The 22369-nt window shown below is 42.9% G+C and overlaps 1 pseudogene; it reads right to left on the reverse strand.

The window, feature by feature from the left end:
* Positions 1-7244: 7244 nt before the first annotated feature.
* On the reverse strand, positions 7245-22021 carry LOC114489036 (annotated as a pseudogene).
* Between the last annotated feature and the right edge of the window lie 348 nt (positions 22022-22369).

Genomic DNA, 22369 nt, shown 5'->3' on the forward strand with positions numbered 1-22369 from the left:
CAGGCGTGGCCCTGTGGCATGGAGCCAATCATCTCCAAGCTCTCACACAGGTGCTGTAAGCAGGGGAGTTGCCTCCCACTTACATCATGGGTCAAAGTCACTCCCATCTCCCTGGCTCAAAGCATGGTCACAACCATTTAACATATCCATGAAACCAGTTAAAAGTTAAATGATATGTTAAATGACCATGCCTGAGGTTATTTGCAAAACTGTTGCTATGCAAAATAACTCAATGGCCCTGCTCCATGTGTCCCATCCCCCACTTCAGACTTATAGGGGTGAGGACATCCCATATTTTTAATATTTCCTGGACACCCTGATTTCTGGACCCCATTACAAACTCCTGTCTGGGGGGGGCCCCATGATTGCACCCTGTTACAAGATCACAGGTAATCCAGAGGATTAGTATCTCAAAACAATCCAGAGACTAAGAATGCAGGACTGATTGCTCTCAAGAATGTACTTTTTACCATAAGAACCTCCAACTTTTCCCACCCCCTTCTTTGGAACACTCTGAGTGATACCTAGCTGTGTTTCTGGTTTGCAAACCCTAAGACCCTTGAATAAATCCTTTTTGTTTCTAGCTAAAACCTCCAGACTCATGTGGAGTTTGTTCAACACTACCATTACACTGAAAAATTAGTGATTCTTTAACATCATGAAATACCCAGTCACTTTTCAAATTTCTCTGATTGTCTCTTATATGCTTTTATTTTTCACAGCTGGTTTGTTCAAATCAAAACCGAAACAAAGTTCACATGTTGAATCTGGTCCATATGCTTTGTAAAGTCTCTTTTGATCTACAGGTTCCCCTTCCCTTTTTTCCCCTTAATATCTGTTAAGAAACTAGGTCTTTTTTCCTATAGAATTTCTCACATTCTGAATTTCGCTGATTGCGTACCCAAGATGCCATTTAACACATTCTCACTTGTAAATCCCCTAAACTGTTAGTTCTCCTCTTACATGTAAAGGCTTATTCAGATTCAAGGCCGACCTTTTGAGGGGGAGAGGCAGGGCCACCTCATGGCAGGGGCTGTGTCCTCCTGCCGCATCACACCAGGAGGCACATGGTTGTCCTGTGCCTTATGAGGTTAAGATTAGTCAGCGGGTTTGCTGCTGTCAGCCCGCTCCATTCACTACAAGGCGGGGATGCCAAAGCCCCAGCATTTATTTATAAAAATTCTGTATTTATTCTTACATGTTTAAACTTTAGTCACCTTCAAAGTACTCTCCATTTGATGCAATACACCTATGGAAACATTTTTTCCACTGCTCAAAATAGTTCTGAACTCATTGATTTTGATGCCTTTTAGTGTTTCTGCTGTTTTTTTTTTGTTTGTTTCACCTCTTCTACATTGGTAAAATATTTCCTTTAAGTACTTTTTTCATCTGGAGAAACAAAAAAAAAATCTCTTGGGGCAAGATCGGGTGAATAGGGGGGTAGAACATGGGGGTCATGCCATTTTTTGTCAAAAACTGATGAACCTCCATGCAGTGTGGGCAGCTGCATTATCATGAAATGGGAAACATGTTGAAAGAGTCAAAAAAATTCACTGATGCCAAATGAAGCCTCTCACTACAACACCAGCTTGCACACTGATACAGGTGTGTTCCTAGAACACTCACCTAGAGGGCAAAGCCTGTACTACAAGAAACCCACCCTCCAGAAGATAATTTCATTTTGGGGGGTATCCCCCCTCATATAATGTTCCTTACTAGCTTTTTGCTTAATGGTTTTAGCAGTTACTGATGGCCACTGCCTAGGTCCATTATTTCATTAAAAATTACCAAATGATGCTATTCTGATTTGATCATTCTGTTATGAGTCAAATTATATCCCTCCCCAAATTAGTATGTTGAAATATTAACCCCAAGTATCTTAGAATTGGACCTTATTTGGAAATAGGGTAATTACAGGTAGAATTGGTGAAGATGAGGTCATACTAGAGTAGGGTGAGCCCCTTATCCAATGTGACTGGCGTTCTTACAGAAAAGGGAAATTTGGACACAGAGGCAGACACGCACACAGGAAAAGCACCACGTGGAGACTGGGTTGTGCTGCCGCCAGCCACGGAACTACCAGAAGCTGGGAGAGGCCAGGCGCAGATCTGCCCCTAGAGCCTTCCAAGGGAGCACGGCCCTGCTGACGCCTTGATCTTCCAGACTCCAGAACCAGGACACAGTAAACTTCTTTTTTTAGAGGTACTAAATTGTGGTTCTTTGTTACAGCCCTAGGAAACAAATACGCATTGCTTCAGATTCTGATGGGAGTTCTTGAAGGGAGAGGAAAGGACTTCTCTTCATCAAGTATTTGGTTATCCTGGGGAACTATCCAGTTCATACAGGAAATGCAGGATTTATGCTTGGTTCTTACTCTGGATTCACCAATTTTTAGAATATTGAATGGCCCCTTGGTGTCCTTCAAAGGTGACAAGTGAGGTTCATAAATTCAGTATTATTATAAACTATAGATTTAAATATACTTAATATGTCTTAATCCATTGCAGCTATTAATCCTTTCAATATTCGAATTGCCCCACTTTTGACTAGAAACAGTTCCTTCCAGATGACTTCTGAGTCTTTTGGAAGAATTTCCAATAGTTTGCTGGCTTTCTTGCTTTTTCTTTTTTTTTAATATATTTTATTGATTATGCTATTACAGTTGTCCCATTTTCCCCCCTTCACTCTCCTCCACCCTGTACACCCTCTCCCACCCATATCCCCCCCTTTAGTTCATGTCCATGTGTCATAGTTATAGGTTCTTTAGCTTCCACATTTCCCATACTATTCTTACCCTTCCCCTAATCTATTTTCAACCTGCATTCTATGCTACTTATTCTCTGTACCTTTTCCCCCTCTCTCCTCCTCCCACTCCCCTGTTGCTAACCCTCCATGTGATCTCCATTTCTGTGGTTCTGTTCCTGTTCTAGTTGTTTGCTTAGTTTCTTTTGGTTTTGCTTTAGGTGTGGTTGTTAATAATTGTGAGTTTGCTGTCCTTTTACTATACATGTTTTTTCTTTATCTTCTTTTCTTAGATAAGTCCCTTTAACATTTCATAAAATAAGGGCTTGGTGATGATGAACTCCTTTAACTTGACCTTATCTGAGAAGCATTTTATCTGCCCTTCCATTCTAAATAAAAGCTTTGCTGGATAGAGTAATCTGGGATATAGGTCCTTGTCTTTCATGACTTGGAATATATCTTTCCAGCCCCTTCTTGCCTGTAAGGTCTCTGTTGAGAAATCAGCTGACAGTCTGATGGGAACTCCTTTGTAGGTTACTGTCCCCTTATCTCTTGCTGCTTCTAGGATTTTCTCCTTCATTTTTACCTCGGCTAATGTAATGATGATGTGCGTTGGTGTGTTTCTTTTTGGGTCCAACTTCTTTGGGACTCTGAGCTTCCTGGATCTCCTGGAAGTCTATTTCCTTTGCCAGAATGGGGAAGTTCTCCTTTATTATTTGTTCAAATAAGTTTTCAATTTGTTGCTTTTCCTCTTTCCCTTCTGGTACCCCTATAATTCGGATGTTGGAACATTTAAAGATGTCCTGGAAGTTCCTAAGCTTCTCATTTTTTTTTGAATTCTTATTTCTTCATTCTTTCCTGTTTGGTTGTTTTTTTCTTCCTTCTGGTCCACTCTACTTTTTTGAGTCCCAGTTTCCTTCCCATCACTATTGGTTCTCCGTGCATCTTCCTTCATCTCTTTTATGGTAACCTGCATTTTTTCATCTAATTTGCACCCAAAATCAATCAATTCTGTGAGCTTCCTGATCACCAGTGTTTTGATCTGTGCATCTGATAGATTGGCTATCTCTTAGTCGCTCAAAAGGATGAGTCCTGGGGCATTGATCTATTTTTCTGTTTGAGGCATATCTCTCTCTCTCTCTTTTTTTTTTCAGTCTGGTCACTCCTGTTACAGTGAGGGGTGGAGCCTTAGGTGTTCACTGGAGCTGGGCACCCCAGTCGCTAGATTGTGACGTTGTATGTGGGGGCGGGGGCAGGGACGGGGGCAGGGACGGGGGCAGGGACGGGGGCTCTGTTCTCCTGGGACCTCAGTCCCCTCTCTGGGATCCTGGGTTGCGCGTTCTGCCCTACTCCACAGTCGCCGCCTCACTGGGTCCTCCAGCTGCCTCTTGCATACTCAGGGTCCACCCACTGAGATCTTGTGCGCCCCGGATGCCTTATGCACTCCCAGTTGCCTTTTGCGCCCTGTTCTCTGCAAGCCGAGACCCAAGCCTGGCTGTTCCTCCTCACCCCGGTCTGGATGAACAGGTCTACTTCAACTTCTTGGCTGTTCGACTTCCATTCAGATAAATTCTCTGTCAGTTCTGGGTGTTATTTTGTCTCTAAATTGTTGTTGTTCTAATCTTGGTTGTGCGTGGAGGTATGGTACATCCACCTATGCCTCCATCTTGCCGGAAGTCCTTCTTGCTTTTTCATACAGTAAGATATGCCTGGTTTATCTTGCCCCAAGACCTACCATTTCTTCAAGGGCCTATGGTTCTTTCTAGTGGGAAGTGACAGAGGTCATAATCCGGCTGTTGGGGGCACTCATTGTTACCAAGTCGATTATTGTTTCTAGTCGTTTTCAGTGGACAAAGCTAGAAAAAAACATTTTAAGAGAAATACATCATACTTATTTCTTTTACACCAAAAATCTTAGTTCTTAGTCATTATCTTTATTCTAATAAATTATTTGGTTTATCTTACTATCTGTGTCTGTGTTATAATTTTATATATATGTGTGTATATATGGTTAAAATATAGAATAGTTTTTATATGTATGATAACTTCAAAATAACAACACTAATGTTATTACTAATAATTATACTGTTGGAAAGAATTTAAGTTTTCTTTGCAACCCTTTTAGTCTTTGGGATAGACAGATAGTGGTCCCCGGTTTATGATGGTTTGACTTGAGATATTTCAACTTTACGATGGCAGGAAAGCAATATGCATTTAGTAGAAGTCATACTTCAAGTTTTGAATTTGATCTTTTCCCAGCCTAATGATATGTGGTAAGATACTGGAGATGCTGTGCAAGAACAGCGAGCCACAGCTCCCTATCAGCCCTCAGTCATGAGGGTCAACAACCGATACTCTACAGTGGTCTATGTGGCCAGTGTTTTCTGGATACTGTGTTCTGAGCTAATTTGAGGTAGGCTACTGAGGTAGGCTCCTCAGTAGGTTAGGTGTATTAAATGCATTTTTAACTTATGATATTTTCAACTCGAAATGGTTTATCAGGACATAACTCCATTGTAATCTGAGGACACCTGAATATATATCCTACAGAAGATGACTAGCTTCTCAAGTCATCTGAAATAATTTCTCTATATGTGCTTAAGCCACTACATTTATATACCTTTGGATTGTTTTATTTTTCTTTCAACATTTTGGGGAAGTATAGTTTTCTTTTATTAACTGATACAACTTTTTATTTCACTTTTGAATTTTTACACATTTCCTGATCATTCAGTGTAAGGTGGAAATGAGAACTCTTTAAAAGAGGTACACGAATCTAATATATCTAGATTTTCTTTTTTGCCATACAGTTTTCACAACCACGGGTGTGCTTGCTAGGCAATATAACCACCACAGAAGCAAACATGAGGCCAAATACTGGTAAGGAAGAGCAAAGCAAGAGAGAGCCACCAGATATACAGACAGGCTCGTTCCACATTCAGCACTGCATTTGCAAGTGCCAAGTATTTAACTGCACATTTTTGTTCAGCTAGAAAGGAAGGACATTTTTTTCTTTTTTTGGTTTGTTTTCATCAGTGCATGAATGTTTTTTTCTCATTCCAGCAGATGGACAAACAGATGGATACTGCAGCTGTGAGGAATGTTAAAGAGAGAAGGGAGATACTGCAAGACTGGTAGGCCTGGGTACTGTGGATTCTCCCCATGCAACTTCCCTGCATTATAGGGCCTTGTTTAAACACATCTGTGAACTTGGCTGGATGAGTCCAGTTGGGAGATCTGGTGACAGGTACTAGCAAGCATTATCAGGGCTGGCTGTAATACAGGGAGAATCACGGATATTTAAAAATACTTTTTGGTTCATTTCTTGGTGTGATTGAACAGCAGCAACCAAGCTGAGAACTGGAAGAAGGCAGAGCTGTAGCGCTAGAAGCTCTTCTTGACTCTTCGAAGCAGGCCTGCTCACCAAAGTGCTCCCCAGTGTCACTTCTTATCCCCTCAGGCCCCCATCCCTGCCCATAGAGTATTAAACCATGAACAAAAGACAAATACGGATAGACTTTCAAAAGAGAAATAGGTAAAGAAGCAGAAGGACCTACATTTAAAGAGCAGGGGGTGGGAGGAGGAAGAGAAAGCAACAATCAAAAAGAGGAGTGTGAAAGAATGTTTAGATTTCAAAGTTCAAAAGCCCTGAGCTAGGAAGAACCTAGACTGAATATTCCTCATGTGAAAGGCAACCTCTGCAAAACATTATTTTTCAATGGTACCCAGGAGACAGATAAGGCCCTTCATAAGATACATGGCTTTCTTTCTTCTTTAGCTCATGATTACAAGAAAAAAAGATTCCACGACTAAAGCACAAATCAGTGACATTGTTGTAGGTCAGGGTTTTAGTCACAAGTATTATGATTATATGAGCACTGGACCTTCTTATGGTGTCATAGCCAGTTATCTGCCACAAAGAATTTCAGCTTTAGACTTTGAGTTTCCTCAGAGGAAGACACTGAACATCTGAGTCATGAACCTTTGAGCAGCAATGGCTCGAACTTGGTCAAGTGTCTGTAAGCCCTGAACAACAGGCAGAATTGCGATCAAACATAAATATGAAATAATAGGTGTCTCATGCCAAGCCCCAGCGTCACAATATAATCTCTATAATTTTCTCTCCTTTTTGAAATCCTCACCCAAGGATATGTTTATTGATTTTAGAGGGAGAGAAGAAGGGAGAGAGAGAGAGAAACATTGATCTGTTGCCTCCCAGACGTGCTCCGACTGGGGACTGAACCTTTAACCTTTTGGTGCAGGGAGCAGTACCCAACAAACTGAGCCACCCAGCCAGGGCTCTGTAACTTTCTGTACAACTTTACAATGGTCCTTTATTTCAGTGACTGTTTTGATATCAGATTAAAGTTTTTCAACAGTTATAGATAATTGAGGTCTTTTTTTCTACCACTAAGAGTTCTGCTGAGTTACAAAACCCCATTATCACAGTGTTCAGTTTTTTTTGAAAAAATTAAATGCTTAGTAATTCTGCCAATGTTAAAAATAAAAGCTTCAGACTGCCATGGCATTTACATGACCAAACTAAGTTTGAGATACAAATACCAGCGATTTATCCCATGGACCATTTTTTGCTAGGCTGAGGCTGTGAAAAATCAAAAAGTTGACATACAACTCTTTTTTTTAAGTCGCTCAAAGGGATATATGTGGAAGGTACAGAGTGACAGTGAACAGATCAGAAAACACGATAGATATTGGTTCTCTCCCTCTTCCACATCTCATTCATTTTCCTGGTGTTCCCCATCCACAGAGGGAGACCATCCCCGCGCAACTGCATGATCAGGGTGTCATCTGCGTATGACCCTTCATTCATTGTTTTCAATTCAGCCATTGCTCCATCCAACGCCGTTTTTGCAGGGTGCTGCCTTCTCAGGAGTGTTTGGAACTTCATAGTAAGAGACTGAGAAATTCAGTCTTTTCAGGTCAGGCCAAGTTGAACTGGGTGTGGAAGCTGCATTTCTTTCTTACTAACTTCAAATGTCTCCTGGTAAGCCTGCCGAGACTTTGCCACAGTGGTTTTGCTTACTGTCTCCAGATGCCACCTCAGAAGGACATCTAAAATAATCTCCTTTCATTTTCAAGTTGAACACCTCACTTTCCGGTTGTGCGGCATTGGGAATGAGGTAGTTGTCCAACGCCTCCAGAACATCGTTGCAGCTGTCCCGCAGTTCTGCCTCTGTCTTCTCACGGTGCTCAGCCCCCCTGCTGCTGCTTCTCTTTCCTCTGTTTTCTGCTCAGTGCTGGAGCTGTGCCGTGCTGGAGAGGACACGCCGGGAAGAGCGTTCTTGGGGGCGACGGACCTGCAGGTCTCCGTCTTCACTGGAGAGTTTGTGCTACTGTTCTGTGCCAGCCTTCCTGGCTGCGCCAGTATCATCATAGTGCTCAGCCTGCTCGGGAGTCTGGCGTTCCGTACTCGCTCCCTTTTACCCACGGTCTTTCTTGCGGGAGGACAGCGGGGCAAGGGGTCATCTTCTGCCCAGGCCCACTCCGGGGTCAGCGCGGCGTGGCTGCAGCTCGGCTTCCACTTGTAGTTTTCTTTTTTGATTAAATTTTGTGTTATAAGACATCCAGATGGCAACAAAGCCTAATCTATAAAATAAAGTCCATTCAGATAATCCAGCTTATATTGTCTTCCTCATCGCCTGTTCCTTCCCTCCCACAGAGACAACAATTTTTATTAGTTTTGGTCTCTCCTTACATTAGACATGTTAAATAGTAGGCATATGTACATTCCTCCCATGTTTTAAGATGTAATGTATCATGCTACCCCCATTATTCTTCACTTTGCTTTTTTTAAAACAATGTATTTTAAAGATCTCTCTATAGTAGGATGTAGCAGTGGCTCTCATTTTTGTTTTTTTATTATTTTATTTTATTTTATTTTTTATAATGTGTTGTTCTCCACTGTGTGGATTTGACTACGCCAAGGTTTCTTCAACTAGTCCTGTAGTGGTGAACACTCGTGTTGTTTTTCTAGTCTTCAGATATCACAGCAAATAATGTAACAAATAGCTTTGTACATAAATCTTATTTTATTTTTGCCAGCCTATCTTAAAGAGATTTTGCCAGGAATGGATTTGCTAGGTCAAAGGGCTAAATCCATATGTCATTTTGTTGAATATTGCCAAATCCCCCCTCCACTCCCACCCCCAGTAACTCAACCAGTCTGCATTCAGGGCAGCAACACCCGGGAATGCCTGTTGTCCCACAGCCTCCCCGGCAGGGTGTCTGTCAACCCTCTGATGTTCGTTCACAGATGAAATGTTTGCAACAGATGAAAGTGGTATGTTATTTATGTCTAATTTCCATTTTTTCTTACTCATTTCACTAGTTCTAAAGGGAGAACACAGGTAGAAATGTGAGAGTTTTATAGATTTGGTGGGAAGTAGACGTTTGTCCCTGCAGAGTCTATGCTCCATGAGGGTAGGACGGTGGCTATTTTGCTCACTTCTTGTACTTCCGATGCTGAGCCCAGTGTCTGACATGAACAAGGCACTCACCAGTGTATAATAAAATGAATTAATTAATTAATTAAAGGATGAATAAAAGACAGAAATTACCCTTTTTGCCTATTTCATAACTGCATTGAGGTATATTCAACCCTTTACCTTCCCTCGTCCTCTTACATGTCTTCAATCTCAGACCTGTAATTAAGGAAGCCATTTGAAAGTCTAAATTATAATTGTGAGTTTTGAAAAGAGGAAGAAGCCAAAGCATGGGTTTTCCTAATGTCATGTCCATATGGTTAATAAGTTGTGCCCATGTAGGTAAGAGGTGGGAGTAGAGTACAGTGAGAAAACATTGACAGATACTGGGAAGACGAGCTTAGCCAAGTGAGCCTTAGCACTGATATGATGAATTGCTTGTTTAAGAATAATCTCCATGCCATTCATAGATTCTTTGAGGTGATAGCATTCCCTGACTCTAGCTACCCAGTCAAGGTCCGAGTTCCATACAGCATTCCTGATGTTTATCTAGCCTCTGCCTGGCCATCTCAGAGAACAAGGAGCAGTCCTTACTACTTCGGAATGGACTAAGTCTACAGGTTCTTTGACATACAGTTCTACAGATAAAATACTGTATTTTGCCCATGTATAAAGCACACCCCCGTTTTTGGCCCAAACTTTCAGGAAAAAAATCTTCCATTTTAATTTTTTAATTCAATTTTTATTTATTTATATTTAGAAACAAAACAGATTATCATATTCCAGACTATTATTTTGCATACAGATATTGTTATTGCTTTTTAGAGTTATACTTTTAACACATAAGCATAAGTAAAAGAATTAAAAACATTTATATAGATATGGAATTAGTATTACCCATGTATAATGCACATCCTTATCTTCAAAAATTTGGACAAAAAAAGTACACATTATATATGGCAAAATATAGTAGCAATCCTGCCATTTATATGTTATCATTTCCCACCCTCCCAAACACTTTCAATTGCCTTTATGCTCCTTTTTTTCCCTTTATGCTTCCTTTAAATGACATGACCCTTCATATGGAGACTCACTCTTAAATGCCTTCTCAGCTAGACATCATCCACGCATTCAAAGTTACATTCCTTGACTATGTCAACATTAAAAATTTCCAGTTAATGAAAAAGTCATAGACACAGTAAAAAAACAAATGACAAGTCAGGAGAATATATTTAAAATGTCTAAACCTGACATGGTTCAAATACAGAAATTATATAAGGAAATTTTGTAAATCAATTAAAAAAAAACAATAGATAAATGGGCAAAAAAAATGATGAATAGGTGACTCACAAAAGAGGAAACCCAAGTGATAAGCAAATGGAGAAATGCTGTTTCTCATTTAATTAGAAATATAAAATTAAAACTACAATGAGCTATGACCTTATCCCTGTTGAACTGCAAGTTGGATGACAGCAGGTCATGGCCAGGCTGAGGAGATACAGGACCCTCAGTGATGCTGGTGGGAATGTCAACGAGGGCAGCCCTTCTTTAGAGTCACCCAGCAGTTCTTGGTCAAATTCACTTACTCTAGACCCAGAAGTCCATTCTGGGAATGCCTCCAGAGAAATTCTCACACTGGTCTCTGAGGGAAGATGCGTGAAGATCCTTGTCATAGCCTTGATTGGAGGCACTCCCACACCGAGAGGAGCAGAGAAATGAAGTATGGTATGGAATACTATGAAGCAGTGAGAAGTTATGAAGCAGAAATACAATGGATTCTTATTAATTGCAGTCATTCTGTTCTATAAATTCATAGAAATTACTGAACCAGGGAATATTGCAGCATTGTTCCCAGGGGAAGAAGGTACAGGATTAGGTTCTTGCAAGTCTCTGGTCACAACATTTTTGTCAAATCATCAATACATACGCTTATTTTATGTGCTTTTTTCATTTAAGACATCTTTTAATCTGTACTGTTGATTCATTAACATGGAACTCTTTGCCAACAGCACTGTAACACATGCCTGAAGGAAGCTCAATCTAACAGATTTTACTGGAAGGCACATGGCAGTCTTTGTACACTTAGGAACACAAGACGGCACTTCAGTACCAAGCCTTGGGAGTCATTTTAAACAGCTGCAAAATGGTCATTTATTTATTGTATGAGAACTGGAACAAGAAAGCAGGGTGTTACCTTGGTCCTTCTCAGCTGACAACACATGAGTAGTTATTCAAATTTGTCATTGCTGTGAGTAGGTACATGAATGACAATGAAAGTTCCTTGAGTATTGATTTGGAGGTCATACATAAATTTTAGTGAGTAGGTGAATTTGAAAATACAGAATCCACAAATAATGAGGGTTGGTTATATACTCAACAACCTGGTTAGTTCACCACTTAGGACTGAATGAAGAAAGCAAGAAAGAGAATCAGATATTAGTATAACACTGCTTATGTAAAAGTGTAGACAAAGCAGCAGCTCTTGCTTTTCAAGAATTTGTACAAATCAAAGAATACACATTAAATCCATTCCAATGATTGCCTCCTGGGTAAGAGAGAGCAAAGGGGGGAAATAAATGAATCAGCAAATATAAGGAGAGGCAGCAGTGCCAGGAACTGAGTGTGATAAACTCACTGCTCTCCGCAAGTGCTCTTCCCTTCGTGCCACCTTCACTCCAGCACTCTTCTCACAGCTCCCACGGACCAGAATTTCCGCTTTGTGTTAATCAGCTTAGCAACAACCTACAGCTTTCAGACCAGCTTCACTTTGTGGACTTTCCCTTCTGCAGGCTGAGATCCTTAAGGGCAGAAACTCTGTCTTTTCATTCATTCATTCATTTATATTTCTATCTTTTTTCAAAAAGGATTTGAGGCCACTCCCTATTAAGCTGAATGTGTTTGCTGAGTGAATAAAGATATGTATATATGAATGAGAAAATGAATGTGTAATTTCTAGGCCTTTTCCATCACATCCTGATCTCCTCAAGATAAGTCCCAGTATTACAGAGGGTGGGGGTTGGGGCAGCAGTGTTAAGCACAAGAAGTTCTTCTGCCCCTTGAGTGAGATACTCCCAGCTGATACACAAACAAGCATTGTATTCGCTTTTGGACTGTTACTGATGATGTGTATTCAGTTTGTCATAAACCAGACCTTCCTTATCTTTTTCACATGAAACACATTGCTATTGTACATTTGAGTGGCTGACATTTTTTAACATGCTGGACATTAATCTTTTAGACAGATGAATAGGCAGGTAGATGATAGATGGATGGATAGATAGATAGACAGACAATAGATAGATGATAGATAAGATAGATGATAAATGGATAAATAAATAGATAGATGATGGATGGATGGGTGAATGGATAGACAGAGTGATTTAGCTTTAAACCATCAATTCAGAATATTAAATTAGTTTAAATCTTGTTGCTACCTCTGACATATTGGCCCTTTCTCCCAGATCTGTGTCACCTAAAAGTTGGTAAGAAAGACCAGGATGACAAAACAGCCTTGCAACAGGCCATATCTTGCATTTAAGAATGCCTGTCTCTCTAGAGAGGAATGCCAATCTTCTGTTACTATGACTGAATTTCCCTTTCTCTATTTCCCACTTTTATCCTAAAGGGATCAAGAGAACTTTGTAAAATAACCCCCACCTCTAGAAATCCAGATGTGCTTTCTCTCCATGAAATCCTTGGACCTACCAGCATGATTTTGTATCATTGAACTATGGAGTTGGAAACATATGTTAGATGTTGTGCAACTCAGTATTTCACTGATGGGGAAATAGAAGGTGAGAGTACCCACATGAGCACTGTCAATGAGTACTTACACAAGTCGCCACAGGAATGTTCACAAGCACTAACAGTACCTGCACAGATACTCACACGAGTGTTCATGCATCCAGGGCAGGGAGGCAGTTTGTGACAGCGTCTTGACTCAAAGCCTAGGCTTCTGATTCCACACACTAGGAGGTTTACAAAATGTGCTGCCACTTCGAGAGAGACCATGATTACTCCTAGTCACTGCCCCTTACTTTTGCTCACATCTGTTACATAAATCTACTTTGGGACACTATTGAGGCTTCCTGTGACACCAAGAGAGCTGAAGCCCAGGGAATGAACATCAAGGGCTTTAACTGAGTGAAGTCTCTGGACTAGACATATTATTTTTTCAGGATAGAAAACAACCCATCTCTGTGATCCTGTAAACATGGGGGACAGTCTTTTTGAAAAAGCCTGAGAATGATTTCTGGAGAGATTAAAATTGAGTGGACTTCTTTGAGGAATGGGAAAGATTTTGATAGAGAGAAAGAAAGTCCCTTAAAATTGGGGAAATTGGAGCAGCAGTACAGCACTGAGAATGTATATGCAGGACAAGTACAAGAGGCAAAAGGATGGTATTGGCTCACCTGACTGGAAAGGCCAGGCACCTAGCAGGACAGCTAGATCCAGAGACTCTAAAGATATTGCAGACATGTTTCTTCCGGTCTCTCAGCTCTGCTTAGCTGCCCTGTCCTTCCTTAGGAAGGCTTCTTCCAGAGACTGGTAACAACTCTCATGAGTCTAGTAGGGATAGAATGGCTTTGTTTTTGTTTTTGTTTTTTGGGGTTTTTTGCTAATAATTCCAGAATTGTCCCAGGAAAGGTTCTCAATGGCCCCCTGAATAGGCTTGCCAGATTTAGTTAATAAAAATACAGAAAGGCCCATTAAATTGGAATTTAAGATGAACAATGAATAATTTCTTAGTATAAGTATATTCCATATAATTTGGAGGACATACACAAGAAATTATTTATTTACCTAAAATCCAAATTTAACTTTGAATCAAATTAAAAAGGCATTCTATATTTTGTCTGGAAACCCTATCTCTTCACCAGTCCATGTAGCCAGACAGATGAAGAGCATATTTGGTTCACCTTGAGACATGTGTCCATACTGTGGATCCGGGGAGTGAGGTCTCCCCCTCCCAACCCCATGGACTGGGAGTAGGGAATGGTCACTGACCAGATGCTTTGCCACAGAGGGGCTGCATGTTGGGCAGACAAAACAACAGATGCTCATTATAACTTACTCCATGAACAGCAAGAAAACCAAGATAAAAGGGAAAATGTGGCTCAAACAAATGAGCATGCTCTCTGTTACTCCCAATAATGTTGGGACTTTCCCATCTGATTTTTCTGGGCCCCCTGCTACATGCCCACTAGTCTGTAAGCTCCTAGGGAAAAGATCTGTGTGCTGCCTGTTCATCACTGCACCCTCCTTGCCAGGCACATAGAAGAATCTCAATGATAATTAATTGAATGGCTGAATGAATGAAGCATTACGTGCCCTTTATACTTACTCCCTGGGCAAATTTAATCATTTCCATCAGATAGGATTCTTTGAAAGAGAACTTTAGAATGATTTTACATGCACACTGAGGATTCTTTCATAACAACAGCAATGCTAACCTGCTGTTCTATGGTGCTGTATACCATATATCTTCGGCTCTCACTCAATGTTCTTTGAAAAACTCATAAATTCCATGTGATAATATCTCTGCAAGAAAGAAGAGTATTGTTCCATTTTACATATAACGGAGCTGAATCACCAGCGGCTGAGTCATTCCATCAAGATTACTAATGGAGTGGGCAGAATCTGGCAGTTTGGGAGCCCCATTTTGAGCTTGTTCACCATATTCCTGAGAACTCTGTGTGTTTAGAATCATACTTGTATTTGGTCTCCAAAAACACAGTATTTCGGCTTAGAGAAATAGCTAGTGTCCTATTAAAAGGTAGGAATATTTTCTGAAGACAAATTTAAAGTACAAAGGAAAGGGACTTGGAGGAGAAGTCAGCAGACTTGGGGCTCAGTCCTGGCCCTACCTGCCCTACCTGTCATCTCAGGTTTCCTCCTGAGACAGACTGGAGACAAGAGTTCTCTGCCTGGTGACGGCTGAGGGCCCATGTGCACCTGATACTTCACAAAGTGTCTCAATGCCATCCTAGACCAGAAGTCTCCCTGGGGCCACGCAGGGACCCTATCTCAGGGGCAGCATTCACATCATGGTCATCACAGGTTACAGTCACTTTCTGACAAATGGAAGTGAAAGGTCATGAAGAAAAGGCATCTTGCTCTCATTTGCCCCAGAGCTTCATATGTGCCCCAAAGCCCTCTTTGTCCTGGTAAGGTGTTATAATCCCCGTTTTTCTCAGGAGGAAATTTTGACTCACTAGTTTTTTTAACCAATGTAAAATAGAGTAACTGGAAAGCCTGGGATTTAGAGCTAGAGTGGTCTGGTTCCAAAGTCCTGAGCTCATTCCACTGCCCCAGACCTGCTCCTCAAATGAGTTATGGGGAGGGAATGAGGTGGTGTGGGCGAACATGGGGGGTATTCCTAGAACACCACACAATGGGGGATGATTGTTACCATTCACCTCAGAGCAGGAAGGTTGATGTTACCATGAGTTTCTTCTGAGGGAGGGTGAGCCATCATGCTATGTAGCCTTTGAAAAGTGTCTCATATGCTTTGGTAGCCATGGCAGAAGCATGCACAATAAGTACTAGGATGGCAGACAACTGGGGCCGTATCTGAGCCAGATAACATCGACAGAAGAGGATTGATGGCCACAGCTGGTTCTTTGCATAAGTACTACATTGAAGACAGTCATACATGTTTGCCTTGTTCCTGTCTCCTCAGGCCCCATCTCTCTGGGGACTGTAAAGGTCTTAGGTATTCAGCTATTCAGTTTTGGTGACCCCCATCCCTCCCAGCCTCTCCTTCATGGTGTTCCAGTTCCTGCTGCTCCATCCTGGCCACCCACATCCCAGTGCTCCTGCTGCTCACATGTTCTGCCCACCACAGGGGTGCTCCAAGCCTGTTCCCTAAGTCACTCTGGGACTTTCCGATTAAGACTTAGAAACTCCACAGGCCATTGGCATTTCTTTTATGTGCAAGGACTTCAAACTTGTAAGCGATATTCATTAATATTTCTCCCTAAGTGACTCACAGACAGAGTGGAGGGAAACATTCAGAGGGTCAGCTTCTGCCTGCAGCAGAATCTGCTGCCCAAGCCCGGAAACTAAAATGATGATCCCTCACCCAATTCTGGTCAACAGTTGTCAACTTTAGCAGGCTGACCATCACTCAAAACTGAAGGCCAGGACAAAGGATATGGCCACAGGCAGTCCTGAAGGTTGCACACAGTTTGACAGCGGGTTCCCACATCCAGCTGCGAGCAGACAGGGCTGCAGGCCATGACCTTACAGCAGCACACCTGTGCCTACACATAGTGGATGTGTGATGAATGTCTATGGAACTGAATGCTCCAGATGCATTAAAAGGGGGGGGCTATTATCAAAGAAACCCTATCCATTCTGAATCATACAACAGAAAAGGGAGTTTATTCTGAATTTTCAGGGCCACTTTTGGGAGCCAGTGAAGTTGAGAACAAGACATTGTATAGTCCCAGCTCCACTGTGGCTCTAAGCCGTCCCTGGGTCCCCTACTTAGTAACACAAAGGAGCTAGAGCCCATGGTCTCCAAACTAATCCTGCAAGCTGTCACACTGAGTTTAAAGTTATTAAAAAATACACACATGTGTGCATATTGATATTTTCCTTTGTAAAGTAGTGCAATTAAGCCCTTCAGACAATTCTCACAAAAAGATGTTTGAAGTGACCCAATGGCTTTTGTCTTAGCACGCTGTGGTGGAGGTATGGTGGCCTGGTGGACAGGCCCATGAGCAAAAAACCAGACAACTGCCTTCTAGCACCCTCTCTTAGACCAACTAACTTCATATTGAGCTAGTACTTCACATCTCCGAGTCTCATTTTCCTCATCTACAAAACTAAGAAGGTTTGGATTACAAGAGCTCTGAGGGTAGTTATTACTGATCTTATTTATAAGTGGGACCCTCTAAAATGATGTGATTGGGTTTTGAGAGCATGGTCCCCATCCTCCTTCCTCCAAAGTTAGGAGTGAAGCAGCCCCCTGGTTGAGCACCCAGGCTATGGAGGAACTGGGCCAAGTGCTGTGGGAATAAACCAGGACTCAATGGTGTGCAGAGGAGAGGTTCCTAGGAACCACTGGAACCTCTGATTATTTTTACTGATTGTCACCTGAGAAGTTCTGAGCTGGTGTGGCCCTCCCCTGGCATGGTCTGAGACCTCTAGTTCCCTGACTTGTGCAAGAAAAAATTCAAGAATAAGTGTAAGTGAGAGTAAAAGTGAGTTTTATTTATGTAGAGAAAAAGAGGCTAGGATGCGGGTTCCTGGAACAGGATGAGAGGTGAGCCCAGGAGGAGCTGCCACCACCCGCTGCTCCCTGGTTGCAAGTCTCACAGGGCTCCACTGTGAAAGGGTGGAAGCACATGTCCAGGTGAACATGAGTGAACTCGAGGGTGAGTTGCACACTGGGTCAGTCTGCCCTTGGGATTTTAAGTATTTCCAAGAGCACCAAATTCTGACTCCACCTTGGGGATAGGGTCTTGTTTCTAGTATGGTCCGTTCCAGAAGTGTCATGGTGTTCATCCTCCTCAGGCCCTCCCTTCTTCTTGTGGTGTCAGTTTTCACTATAACGATGGTCTAATGAGCTTTGGGGTGTTCTCTGGTCAATTTTTCCTCCATCTTGGATTGATCTGGTGTTAGCCAGTCCTTGTTGTGTACTTTTGTGACCACCACAGGAGTTTCCTGCCATAAACTGTTTCCCTTTGGTCACATGAGGAGGTGGGGGCTCTGGTGAGAGGACCCAGCTGCTTATCAGCCTATGATGTCCACTCCTAATTCCTCATTTCACCCATTGGGATTTTTCCTAACTTATTTCTATCCTACCTCAATGTAAGAGCCAGTTCCTGCCTCAAAGTGAAGTATCATAAAGGAAGAATAAGTGTTTTGGAGGTCAAAGAAGGGACAGACCCAGACTCAGAGCTTCAGTACTTCCTGGCCCAGAATAATAGAGAAATGGTTGTTTCTGGGATGTGCCTGCTTTCCCAGATGGAGCTGAAATTCTTTGTAAAATGCATATTCCAATGAGCATTATGATGTTGCTGAAAAGAAGGCACACAACACCTGTAAACTAGGAAAAGGAAGATGTAATGAAAAGGTTTGGAATTACGAAGTGAAATCAGAGGAGACCAAACAGGAGCAGAGAGTCCAGAGAGCAACGGAGGAGACAGTGAGGCACATTTTGAGGAGCAGAAGCAGACGTGAGGGAGCTGAGTCCTGGGAGGCTCAGGCACTGTCTCCCTGCTTCCAGTTAAATGTGCTGAGCAAGGGAACTTCCTTGAGACCCTAAAGGCAAATGAGAAGAGAAAAAAGTGGGTGTCTTGGCTTCATTCCCCAAGTGCTGCTGCTGAGGGAAACCCTGAGCAGGGGAGACACCTGGGGAAGGAGGGGTGCAGGGAGAACGCCAGTCTTCCCAACTCAGTTACTCACAAGTGCCAGCCAAGGGAGAAAGCAGCTTCCCTTGTCATCAGTTCTAATGTGGCATTCTTATTTTTAAAAGACTTAAAAATACTATTTTTACCCAGAGTACATTTTTTTCTTCCAAAGGAACAAAAGGATCACAACCCACATGCTCCTCAAGCAAGCAGCCCTGAGAAAAGGCAGGGCTCAGATTTACATACTGAGGGCGGCTCTACCCCCACATTCCCACCCTCTGCTCAATCCCAATAAACAACAGCAAAAGGAATGCCATGGACTTAGTACTCTCAACCCTCCTGAAAAACACAAGCAAAAATAGTACAAAGTGATGAATGATGGAGCTTCATAGCCAAGGTGATTGTCAGTAGTAGTTCGGGCCATTGACAATTAGTGTTAGAGTCTCAGAATGGGAGACCTGCTCTCTCTCTCTCTCTCTCTCTCTCTCTCTCTCTCTCTCTCTCTCTCTCTCTCTCTCTCACACACACACACACACACACACACCACAGCCTTGTAGCCTGGTTTATTTCACCACAAAAAATTTCTGTTCTGCTCTGTCATATTTTATATTTCCAGTATTCCAGAAAATTTTCAAGAGAGGTAATTAAGTATTGGATCTTTCTGCAGTTTAGGAAAAGCTAAAACTTCCTCACATTTTTTTTCTTGTCTTTATTTTCCTCCAAAGGAATCTTGTTCAAAAGCATCAATATAACAGTATTTTTTTTGTCCTCCCATGTGACTAGATTAAAGTTTGACATTGGAAGTACTTACCTCTAATGTGTCTGTGTGTGAGAGAGGCAGAGAAAGAGGGAGAGAAAGGGATGTAACTATATGTATTTGGGTTTTTTTAAGAAAAAAAATCTGCTGAAAACCACACAACAGCCCACAGTCTGTCTTAACTTTCTGAATTTCTTTTAAAATGGAAAATATTAAGAGTATTACTCATACATTCATTTTAAAAGTGGAAGGCAAAGGGGGAGTGGTGATTCATTCCAACACTGAGACTAAGAACAAACCAGAGCAGGAATGACTTCTCTCAGGCCTTTGAACTCTGGGTGAAGGCTTGGTGTCCTCAGTAGGAGCTACTTGTGGGGCATCCCTGCCCCCCAGGCTGGCTCAGGTCTCACTGCCCCCTGGTCGCCTGACCCTGCTCTCCTGGTAGATGGTGGATGGTGCTCAGCTGGTACCTCGCACCCGACCAATCGTGTATCATGGCTCTGCCTAGGGTGTTCTCCAGGCACCTGCTCGATGCACCCTGGGAGGTCCTCTCAAAGGTCACAGAAACCTGGGGCTATGGGGATCGGAGCCACAATCCTCTGACAAATATCACAGTCTTCAGTACCACCTTTCTCCCACGCCATCCCCAATGCCCTTTAACTTCCTGCCCCCACAGCACTTAAGAAATAGAGACAAAAAAGGCACTGAAAATGCATGGAGAAAAAAAGAAGTACAGTTTAAGAAAAACCCATTATCAGGTATTTGCTGCAGAGGAAAAAATATCTAGGTAATGGTCCTTGGAGCAGGCACCTGATAACATTTTTGTAAAGAAAGATCTATCTACACGAGGAATATTAAACAGAAGTGTCAGTCCCAGTCAAAGTAGGTTTGCTAAATAAATGGTCACTTAATAGCCCAAAAGATAAACACCACTCAGAGAGGAGCTGCTAAAAGGCTGGCATTTTAAAAGACAGTTTCTACTTTAGGAAAGAGAAAATGAAGTTAAAGGATCAAGTATCAGGTAAGAAATGTTCCCTTCCCAGGTTCTAGCTCCAAGTGCCAGATTCTGCCAGCCCTTTATAATTACGAAGTAATGTGGTTTCAAACAAAATATTCTAGGAACACACCAAGCCCACAGATCTGAGACACTTGCTTATTTGTTATTTGTTCACAGCCCAAGACAAACTAGAGTTCAACCTCAAGTTCATCAGCACACTTACTAACTGGTTTTGGTTTGTAAATTTATTCCTGATGTTAACTATTTAAGTAGGAGCTTCTTTCTGACCATTTCTGATCAGGAACTACTGATTTTCACAAAGGTGTTCTGATTTCTACAAATGTGTCTTTTTTCGGTTGTGAAGGTGAGCAGAGGAGGGCCTCCTCAAAGCCCGTGGGCTGCATCCCAGAATAGCGTGGGCCCATGTTCCCATTGGCTGACCTGCCTCCTCCACAGCACAGCCTCCCCTCCATCCTGGGAGTGCTCTTGACAGAAAATTACTTCTTGTCACCACAGTGTAGCTAGAATGGTCTCCATGCCAACCCCTGCCCTGCAGGCCCCTGGGAAGCAGAAGGCAGATGTGAGGCATCTTTATTCGTCTTGGCCTTCACCATCCCTTCTCCCAAACTGTCCAATGATGAGCTGGGTCCTCTGCCCCTCTGACATCTTTCTCTTCGGCAGGCTTGGACAGCAGGAGCGAACCAGAGAAGGGAGCCGCTCCTCTTCCCAGCTTCGGTCTGTCTCATGCCCTCAGGCCCTGGTCCCTGTGCCCTCTCCAGGAGGTGCACATTACCCACACCAGAATCTGGGGCCAGGCAGGGGTTCCCTCTTTTTCCTGCCTCTAGAACCAGAAAGAGACACCTTGTGGTCTTGTCTTATAAACAAGCCATGTTGCCCGAGTCCTTGCTCTCCCATGCCTACCACCCTTGTGATGGCCTCCATACTGGCTTTGGGGTTTAGACCATTGGCCCCATCTGGCCCTTCAATCCCCCTACTACAATACCCTCTGCCTGACTCCCACCTGGAGGCTGGGTGCCCCCAAGCTCCACCCCCTCCAGGGCTGCTTATCCCCTTTCTGAGAGCACAGCACTGCTTTTCTGTCAGCACCTTCACAGGTTGTCTCAGGTAGACCCTGTCTGCCTGACATTCGGTTCTCGACCTCAGCTTGAGGTCCCTGTCACTGTGCTCTTCACTTTGAGGGGACTCTTTTTCTCTATTCTGGAATTCCTAAGGCTACAGAACTACCCCAGCAGTGTGCTCTGCCCTGCCCAGCTGTACATCTGGAACCAGCTATTTCTCTGAAGTTGGATGACTTTCCCTGACTCAGCCTGAGGAGCAGCCGTCTCGTTCCTGCCCCGCCTGCCTGCTGTGGGGCATGGGGAGTCACGGGGCTAGAGTTAAGACACATCAGTGTAGCCCAAGACTGAGAGGTAAAGGCCCAGCCACCCTGCCATTTGAGAAGTCAAGCTCTGGGCTCTGTGAACCTCCTCCAAATTTCTGCAGTAGCAGTATTCTGGGATGTTCCCAGCCTAGCTAGCAAGGGGCTGATGATGAGGTCACCTGGCTAGCATGCTGGTTTCAATGTGCTTCCTCTGGCAGCACTGGCATTCACATTTGGTGCTCGGGGTGACCCGATACACGAGTTCTTTCATACCCACTCCTCAGTAGAACATGTCCCCCTTGCAATGTTTCGATTAACAGGATGGTCACTGTTGTCCATGGCAACAGAGCTGTGTTGGGTATGCTGTTTGGTAAGTAGCATGTGTTTGACCTCTGTGGGTGTGGGCTCATTGCACCTGGGGTGGGCCTGGCTCCTCTCCCAGTGGACCTGAATCTCCACATGGAAACTTGGCTGGCATCCGAAGAGAAAGAACCTGAGAACACTTGCAATCATGAAAAGGGAAGAAGGGGAACTGGCTGTTATGAATATTTACTAAGTGCCAAGTTAAGGTCTTACATGCATCCTCAGGTATAGTCCTGAGCTACTTAACAATGGGATACAGTCTGATAAATGTGTCATTAGGCAATTTTGTCATTGTGCAAACATTATAGAGGCACGTACACAAAC

The sequence above is a fragment of the Phyllostomus discolor genome, chromosome 2 (assembly GCF_004126475.2).
Source record: "Phyllostomus discolor isolate MPI-MPIP mPhyDis1 chromosome 2, mPhyDis1.pri.v3, whole genome shotgun sequence".
Taxonomy (NCBI): domain Eukaryota; kingdom Metazoa; phylum Chordata; class Mammalia; order Chiroptera; family Phyllostomidae; genus Phyllostomus; species Phyllostomus discolor.